This window comes from Protopterus annectens, chromosome 2.part1 (assembly GCF_019279795.1).
Source record: "Protopterus annectens isolate FY-2018-M chromosome 2.part1, PAN1.0, whole genome shotgun sequence".
Classification (NCBI taxonomy): domain Eukaryota; kingdom Metazoa; phylum Chordata; order Ceratodontiformes; family Protopteridae; genus Protopterus; species Protopterus annectens.
Window position 1 is genome coordinate 286601329 of NC_056729.1, and position 7539 is coordinate 286608867.

A 7539-nucleotide genomic window follows, 5' to 3' on the forward strand; every position below is an offset into this window, starting at 1 on the left:
GTCTACAGACTCAAACAGATGCTACGGCAAACTTCCTCTATGAATTGCTGATATTTAACTTGACAGAGTCTCAGCTTTCTGACTTAAACTGGTTAGGATTTAATCCCCCAAATAAAATTAAAATAAAATTCCCTCTACATCTCCCATGTGGGGTACAAGCCCCAACAGCAACGTTTTCCTGTAGAAAACAGTGCTTGGCTTGTTTATGCCAAGCACTGAATGGAACTCAATGAGTAGACTTCTTGTGAAACTAAAAGTCAAGGCTGTATAGACAAGCCCTGCTGTAGGGTATTGAATTTTATGCCATAAACAACAAAAACACTGCTTTTACATAACATAAAACATTTCTTTATTTATTTTTTGTCATGTTAGATGCTAGAGACAGTATGTTTTTTTAAGCTCGGAAGAAGCTTACATTTACCTGAAAATAGATATTTAGAAAATCAGATGAAATACATGTGAAGTATGTCAATGTTTATGATTTAATTCATTAGAGAAGGACCAACTCAAATTGTATTGGCTATCAGTGTGGGATACAGAGATTATAAACTTTATTTTTCATTTTTGCCACTATAATACAAGCCAATAGAATTGGCTTGTGCTAGGTTCATTAGGTTCACAGATTACTACTAGGCTAACTGCCCTTGTGGTCCATTTTAAGCCTAGTCAATTACTCCATGTGAGAATCAAACCCTGCAGCTTATATCTGTATGGTAAACACCTTAGTCATTATGCCAGCCTTCAAAACCATCATCAAACTTTCAATGGAGGGGGGAAGGACACGGGTCATTTAGTAGAGGTAAAGGTGACTGGAGGTAACAGTAAGGCTGCATACATTAACTTTATCTCTTGGAATGTAGGCAGTGATCACACCCCATTAAAGGTAAGTGGATTTTTCAGAAAATAAAAAATGCTAACATTGAAGTGGCCCTATTACAAAAAACTAAGCTAAGCTAAAGTTTAGGAAGGTGCATACGTTCTAGGAGCAGGAGTAACCAGGCATAGTAACAGATTACAAACTGGGGGGTGGAGGGTAATTTATTTATTTATCTATTTGCAGTTTAATTACCCAGGAAGTCCACTGGGCCGAACTGACCCATTTTCAGTGGAGGCCCGGGGAGAAAAGCTCCAAGATGCATTATACAATTTAGATACAACTGATAATTAATATTAAAGATAATATCATGTAGAATAGTTACTCATAAATGCATTCAATATCATGCATAATTAACAAATTCATTAAGCTTGAAGGTAGGGATCATACAGTTTCATTTGAGGAAAACAGATATGCATTAGGTGTGGAAACAGTTTACATACAAACCTTTTAAGAAAATGTACATACGCTTTACATACACACATCAACAGTAGAATGCTATTTACAATATTTACAAGGTCGGGCTGTGTGAGGGTAGCTGTAGGAGTTGTTGAGAGCTTAGATAGGCTCATAGGAAGATAACTATGAGAGTTGTACAGCTTGGGAACCAGAGAGAGAATCCCCTTTGATTAGGTTGGGTGAAGGCAGGTACATTTCCATTAGTGGAAAGGTGTTTGAATAGTTGGGTTTTGAAGTTTTCTTAGTTTGATATGGTTCTTAGTGTGGAGGGAAGGGAATTCCATGTTTTGCCTAGTGAGAAAGATAGGAGAAGTTGGCCAGCAGGACATTTAGGTTTATGGATAGTAATCAAGTTCTGATTTTCAGATTTGAGAACTGTTGGGTGTATAAGGGGGAAGGATATTAGTTAGAGCGGGACATTTTGTTGGGTGAAATATGAGTCTATATGCAGTAGTGAGTTGGAGAAAGTCTAGGTATTTTGAGAGTTCAAGCCAATTCAGGGATTGTAGGGTTAGGCAGTGATGGGTGGTATGTTTAGATTTAGAGGCAAATTTAGAGATTTTGTTGTAGCAGTTTTCTAGTTTAGAGGTGATAGAGGAGGACAGGTTGGTTAGGAGAGGGGCTCCATACAATAAGGAAGGAAGAAGATAAGTCGAGGCCAGAGTTTGCCTGGTAGAGTTGGAGAGAAAGTGATTATTCCTATACAGCACACCTAGCCTTTGGTGGGTTTTCTTAATATTTTGTTGAATATGAATATCAAACTTGAGGTGTTCATCTACAGTAATGCCAAGTAGTTTGGCAGAGGGGACCACTTCCATAGGTGAATTGGTTTGACTATAGACTTTGAAGTTGTTTTTATCGTAGGAGAGGGTCTTTGAGGGAGGGAATAGTAGAATCTTTGATTTATTTGCATTGAGAGAGAGGTGGTTTTGGCGCATCCAGTTTTCAGTTGTTGAGAAGGCAGTTTGGGTTTAGTCAGCAATTCAGAGAGGTTTGAGGGAGAGCAGACTAAGGTTGAATTGTCTGCGTCTTGAATGATTTTAGCATCAGGAATAGCAGTGTGAAAGTTATTGATAAAGATGTTAAAAAATATTGGCCCAAGGATGGATTCCTGTAGTACGCCAGATGGGATAGGTAGGAAGGAAGAGATGGAGTGGTCAATAATTCAAAAAATTCAAAAAACATAACAGTATCAGTATTGCTAGTTATCTTAAACTACATTTTTACAAGATTTAAGGTACAGTTTGTAACATCCTATAGGACAGAGTATGTTTTTTGAATTATTGAGTTATTTTTTATGGTTTTTACTCATTACATGTTCATGTTAGACATGGCATTAAATATGTTTTTTGATGTTTGTGACCTCTCAAGATCTATTTGACAGTGTTATATAGATTAATTTTAAGAACAGTTTTGTATGATGACTATAATGTGATATAATGATTTAGAAAGTTTCTATTGGTTGGGGACATCATGTGATTGATTCAAATGTATTTATAACAGTGTCTTGGTTCATTGTCTATTGTTATACTCTGATGAAAGTGCTAAATTGGATTGTATTATAAAGTTTCATGTTTTATTGCAACTTTTGTGTTTTGGTATTATTGTGGTGATTTCATACTGGTTCCAGTGCATTTTCCAAGGTGTATTTTGTTCTTGGTTTGGTTGAGTCTGATAAATATAAGAATCAATCACAGGAGGTTAGAAAGAATTGGGAAGACAGATTAGATAAGCAATTCACAAAGGACCAATGGGGGGATATATGTATGTCTCCCAAATATGGAACAAAGTCTAGAAGATATAGAATCTTTACTTGGAAGTGTTTACATATGTATTTTTATACCCCAAGTAGACTCCAAAGATTTTTTTCCTCAGTTGTTGAAATGTTGAAAGTGTGATAGGGAAGAAAGAGGCAGTTGGGAACATATTTTCAGGGAATGTAATGAGCTGGCAAACTTTAAAGATTCCCTGAAGACTGCTCTGTCAGAGATACAATGTGAGCAAACTGGTATAACTAAGGAAGTGATTTTTTTTTACCTATGATATAGAAATGGAATTGCCTAGAAATAGTAAGGCCTTGCTGAGTCCAATTATGGTGATTGCCAAAAATAAATTACTAGAAAATGGGAATAAAAAATTCTAAACCAACTTTACTAAAAGTAGTGAATACAGTAACAGAGATAAAACAAATGGAATTAGTATCTTTAGAAAAGGATAGGAGCAAACTACATAGAACAATTGGAATTGTGGTAACAATACATACAGAGGAAGAACTAGGTTTAAAAGATGGCAGGATGTGAATGAGCTATGTAATGAATGACTGCCAATGACTGGATAGATTATAACTGATTTATAATGGTTGCAACTACAATTATGTCAATATGGTTTGTGATAGATAATGTTTGCAACCAAGAGTATGCTAAATTTATATAAATGCATGATTGCCAATGTCATAAGTGATAATTTAATAAAGATGCTTCTTGTCTGAATAAGAGAGAGAGAGATGTACAGGAAAAACACAGCATACACCTTTTCTAGAGAGAAAGGAGTTCTTGTCAGTAGGCTTGACTACATTCCTCAGGCAGGGAAGATCAGACAAGAGTGATGCAGATTGCAGTATTAGATCAATATGCTTTAGACCACGTTCCTGTAGCTTTGCCAACAGTTGTGCAGCAGAAGCAAGGTAGACGACATGTATAGATACGGTCCTGATATAAGTGGAGGATTGAAGAACAGCAGTGTATACTTGGAAACAAAATAGGCATATAGTGGCATTGGATAATACCCTTGAGAGGGATGGTCTGCATGCTTTATACATGAAGGGGGTAAAAACAGCTTTGAGAGCTTGTCTAATGATGATAGGAGGTAAGAAAAGGTGAACAGAGGCTACTATAGTGCTGATAAAGAAAGTAAGTTAAAGAGTTACAGGATCTAATATCAGGAAAGTCCAATAACGTGCCCACACTGATTAAGGAATTGCATATCTTAAAGGGGCAGCAAGAGCAGTTAATAATATCTTAGGCAGAAGCGTAACACAAAAGTATAAAACATACAACATGGTCATATAAAGAGAAAGAGAGACAGCAGGTAGTGGGCAGCAAAAAGGATAAAGATGCAAGCTTCACCTAATCAAATAGGGGAAGACATCACACTATATTTTGAAAGAATATAACAGAAACATGTGGAAGAACAGATAGGAGGACAGTTTTTGAAAGTCCATTCTATACAAAGGTAGTAGGTGAAGAGTCAGATGGGGCCTTACTCAAAATTTTAAGGCCAGAACAAATGGATTTATTAAGAGCAGGTAGAGTATTTATAACTGGTGAAATTTGGCTAGTTTTCTTTAAAACCATCAAGTAGGATATATTTAAGCTAACATAGCTTTATCTGTTGCTAAAAATAAGCTTTTATACAGTACATAATATTTTCCTCACTTATAAAATTCAGGTGGAAATCCATCAAGATCTGATACATCTAGATCTAAAGAGATCATAGTCCCACTATACTTATCCCCCTTTAGACCAATAATGGAGTACAATGCACCCTACGGCATATACCTGACCAGGCATTTGCAACAGCTGGAGTGACCACAGAGGTTCCTCACTAAAAGAGCAAATAATATGTCCTATGCCGACCATCTGAAGGCCCTGTTCTTATACTTGGTCTCATATAGACTACTGAGGGGTTTTCCATGCCTAACTTACAAGGCATTCTCTAAACCATGTCTGGGACATGAACAAAACACTTTAGAGGGACAGGTGTGTGTTTCAGAGATTATCCCTTCTCTGCAATAGACTCCTGATTCATGTGAAACAGAGCTGTTACCCAAGCCTTTTCAAATACAATTTGGACCAATGGAGGAGAAATTACAAATTCACCCCTGGCTTGCTGCCTGTGGCCCTTATGGACAGGGGCAGTCTGTAGATGTCCTAAGGAACAGGCATGTACATTCTAGCCCATGAACATTGATAATTAGGAAAATTGGGGCAAGAATGGCTAGGCTTAAAAAGGCATGAGAGCTGTTATCCTAGTAACCTCTTATGAGTTTACATTCAAACTGTTTGTTTGTTTGAAGTAGTGCAGAGGCAGGATTTTAGAGATGTGTTCATTCACTGGATTAAGATGACGTTTGATAAATCCACCTTTGTTGTTTTAATAAATGAAGGAATATCTACAAAAGAAGAACCTCCAAAGGGACTAGTCAGGGATACCAATTATCTCCAGAATTGTTTCACTTACTAATTGAAAAGATGACTTTGCTAGTTTTTGAGACATTACAACAGAAACAAAAAAGTGGTTTAGGCCATTTTTAGCAGTACATGGATGATTGTGTTTTAATGGCGGTAAACACTGATATGACTTTACCCTAAGTGTTAGATATATTTAACATATTCAGCAAAGTTTGAACTGTAATAAAGCAGTGCTGGTCAGGGTGAGAAATGGAAAAGGACAGAGAACAGCTGGTGATATGCAGGAGGAGGAATTTCCCACCTACTTAGGTTTAAAGTGGCTCATACATATGAAGGAATAGGTCTAATAAACTTGGAGAATCATTATGAGAAAATAAGGAAACTCTTACAAAAGGGAGTTAATAGGACATATACAATAGATGGCAAAATAAATGCTATCAAGATTATGATTTTTTTAACAAATTAGATATGTCATAATACATATCCCAGTATGGTTTGACCACCTTTTGGTGGATAAGATTCAGGTCCAACTTGAAGAGCATGTTGGTGAAGCAAGCCAACATAGGATTCCAAGAGAGGAACTCCTAAACCTCCTTCCTTCACAAGGTATGGCATTTAATATAGCACAATGGAATAGGATGTATGAAAAGAGTAAAGACACAGGATTATGGGGAGGTGACTGTTTGGTTTTCTGAAAGAGAACTTATGGATGACACTTAGGGAAAACTGGGAGACAGGGATTAAGCAAATAGAAAATATGTGCTAAAAAACACATGTCTACAAGAGGATCTGGGGTCTGACAGATATTAAAAATATAATTTGTATACACAGGCAGGTAATAAGAGAAGAACCAGGTATATAAGGATGGCGACAGTTATGGAAGCTATGTAGGTAAGACAATGGATAGGAAGGGAGAGTCCTTCATTCCCAGGAAATATGAAACATTTCCCATGTTAGGGACTGTGAAACCTGCCAGCCTAGCTAGATAGAATTTTATAGATAATTCTGTCATCTGTAAATATTAATGCAAACCATAGGCTCGTTGTCTTAAATGGTAAAAACAGAGTTACATGTGGAACTGAAAAAATATAACAGTGCACTCTACTAACCAAGTAAAGCATGTTGTGACCCTTTGATGTAAACATGGCTCCGGCTGGTCTAGATGAAGGAATTCTTGCTATTGTTTTAAGGCCAGATTTAATGGCCAGAATTTGCATGCATAAATGTCCTTAATGGCTTTGCTTCCTGACCTGGTGTGAGCTTACTAAAGAATGCAGACTGTTAGCCTGAGAACCCCAGAAAAGTGTGAAGAATTATGTAATATGAACCAGGAATGTGATTTTAAAAACAGAGAGACTCAGAGAGCATTAAGCATTTTTGTCTTGACCATCCAACTCACTAGCACTGTCTTGCTTTATATGCAAGTTTATCTTAGATTTGTGTTTTCTCTTAGGAATAGCTAGAAACTAGAAATATTAGACTAAGTTGTTTTCTGTGATGTCAGAACTGTACTACTGAATTATTTTAAGTATTTCACTGTGATCTCTGAAATCTTGACTAGCACTGTATAGTAAAAATTATTGTCTTGTGTTTTGACTATTTATTATTAAATATTTTTAAACCCTTTTAACTGTGGCTGTTTTTGTAGAGATAATTTAAGCTCTTTAGAGTACCTGCATGCCTTAGGTAAAATTGTACAAAGCCACTCCAATAGCTTTAACCATGAGCTATACTACCAATTGGATAATAATATTGCACAGTAATAATTGGACACCCTGTTAATAGCCTTTGAGTAACTGATAAATATTAGTGGGTAGTGGCAAGTGGTACTACCTTTTAGACTGGGCATAAAAGGGACACAGCTGGAGAACCTGTGCCAGCCTTCCCCAGGAGTGTGTGTGTGTGTGTGTGTGTGTGTGTGTGTGTGTGTGTGTGTGTGTGTGTGTGTGTGTGTGTGTGTGTGTGTGTGAGCTACTTGGGCAGGGACACAAAGCACTGGTTGGACAGAGAGGGTGC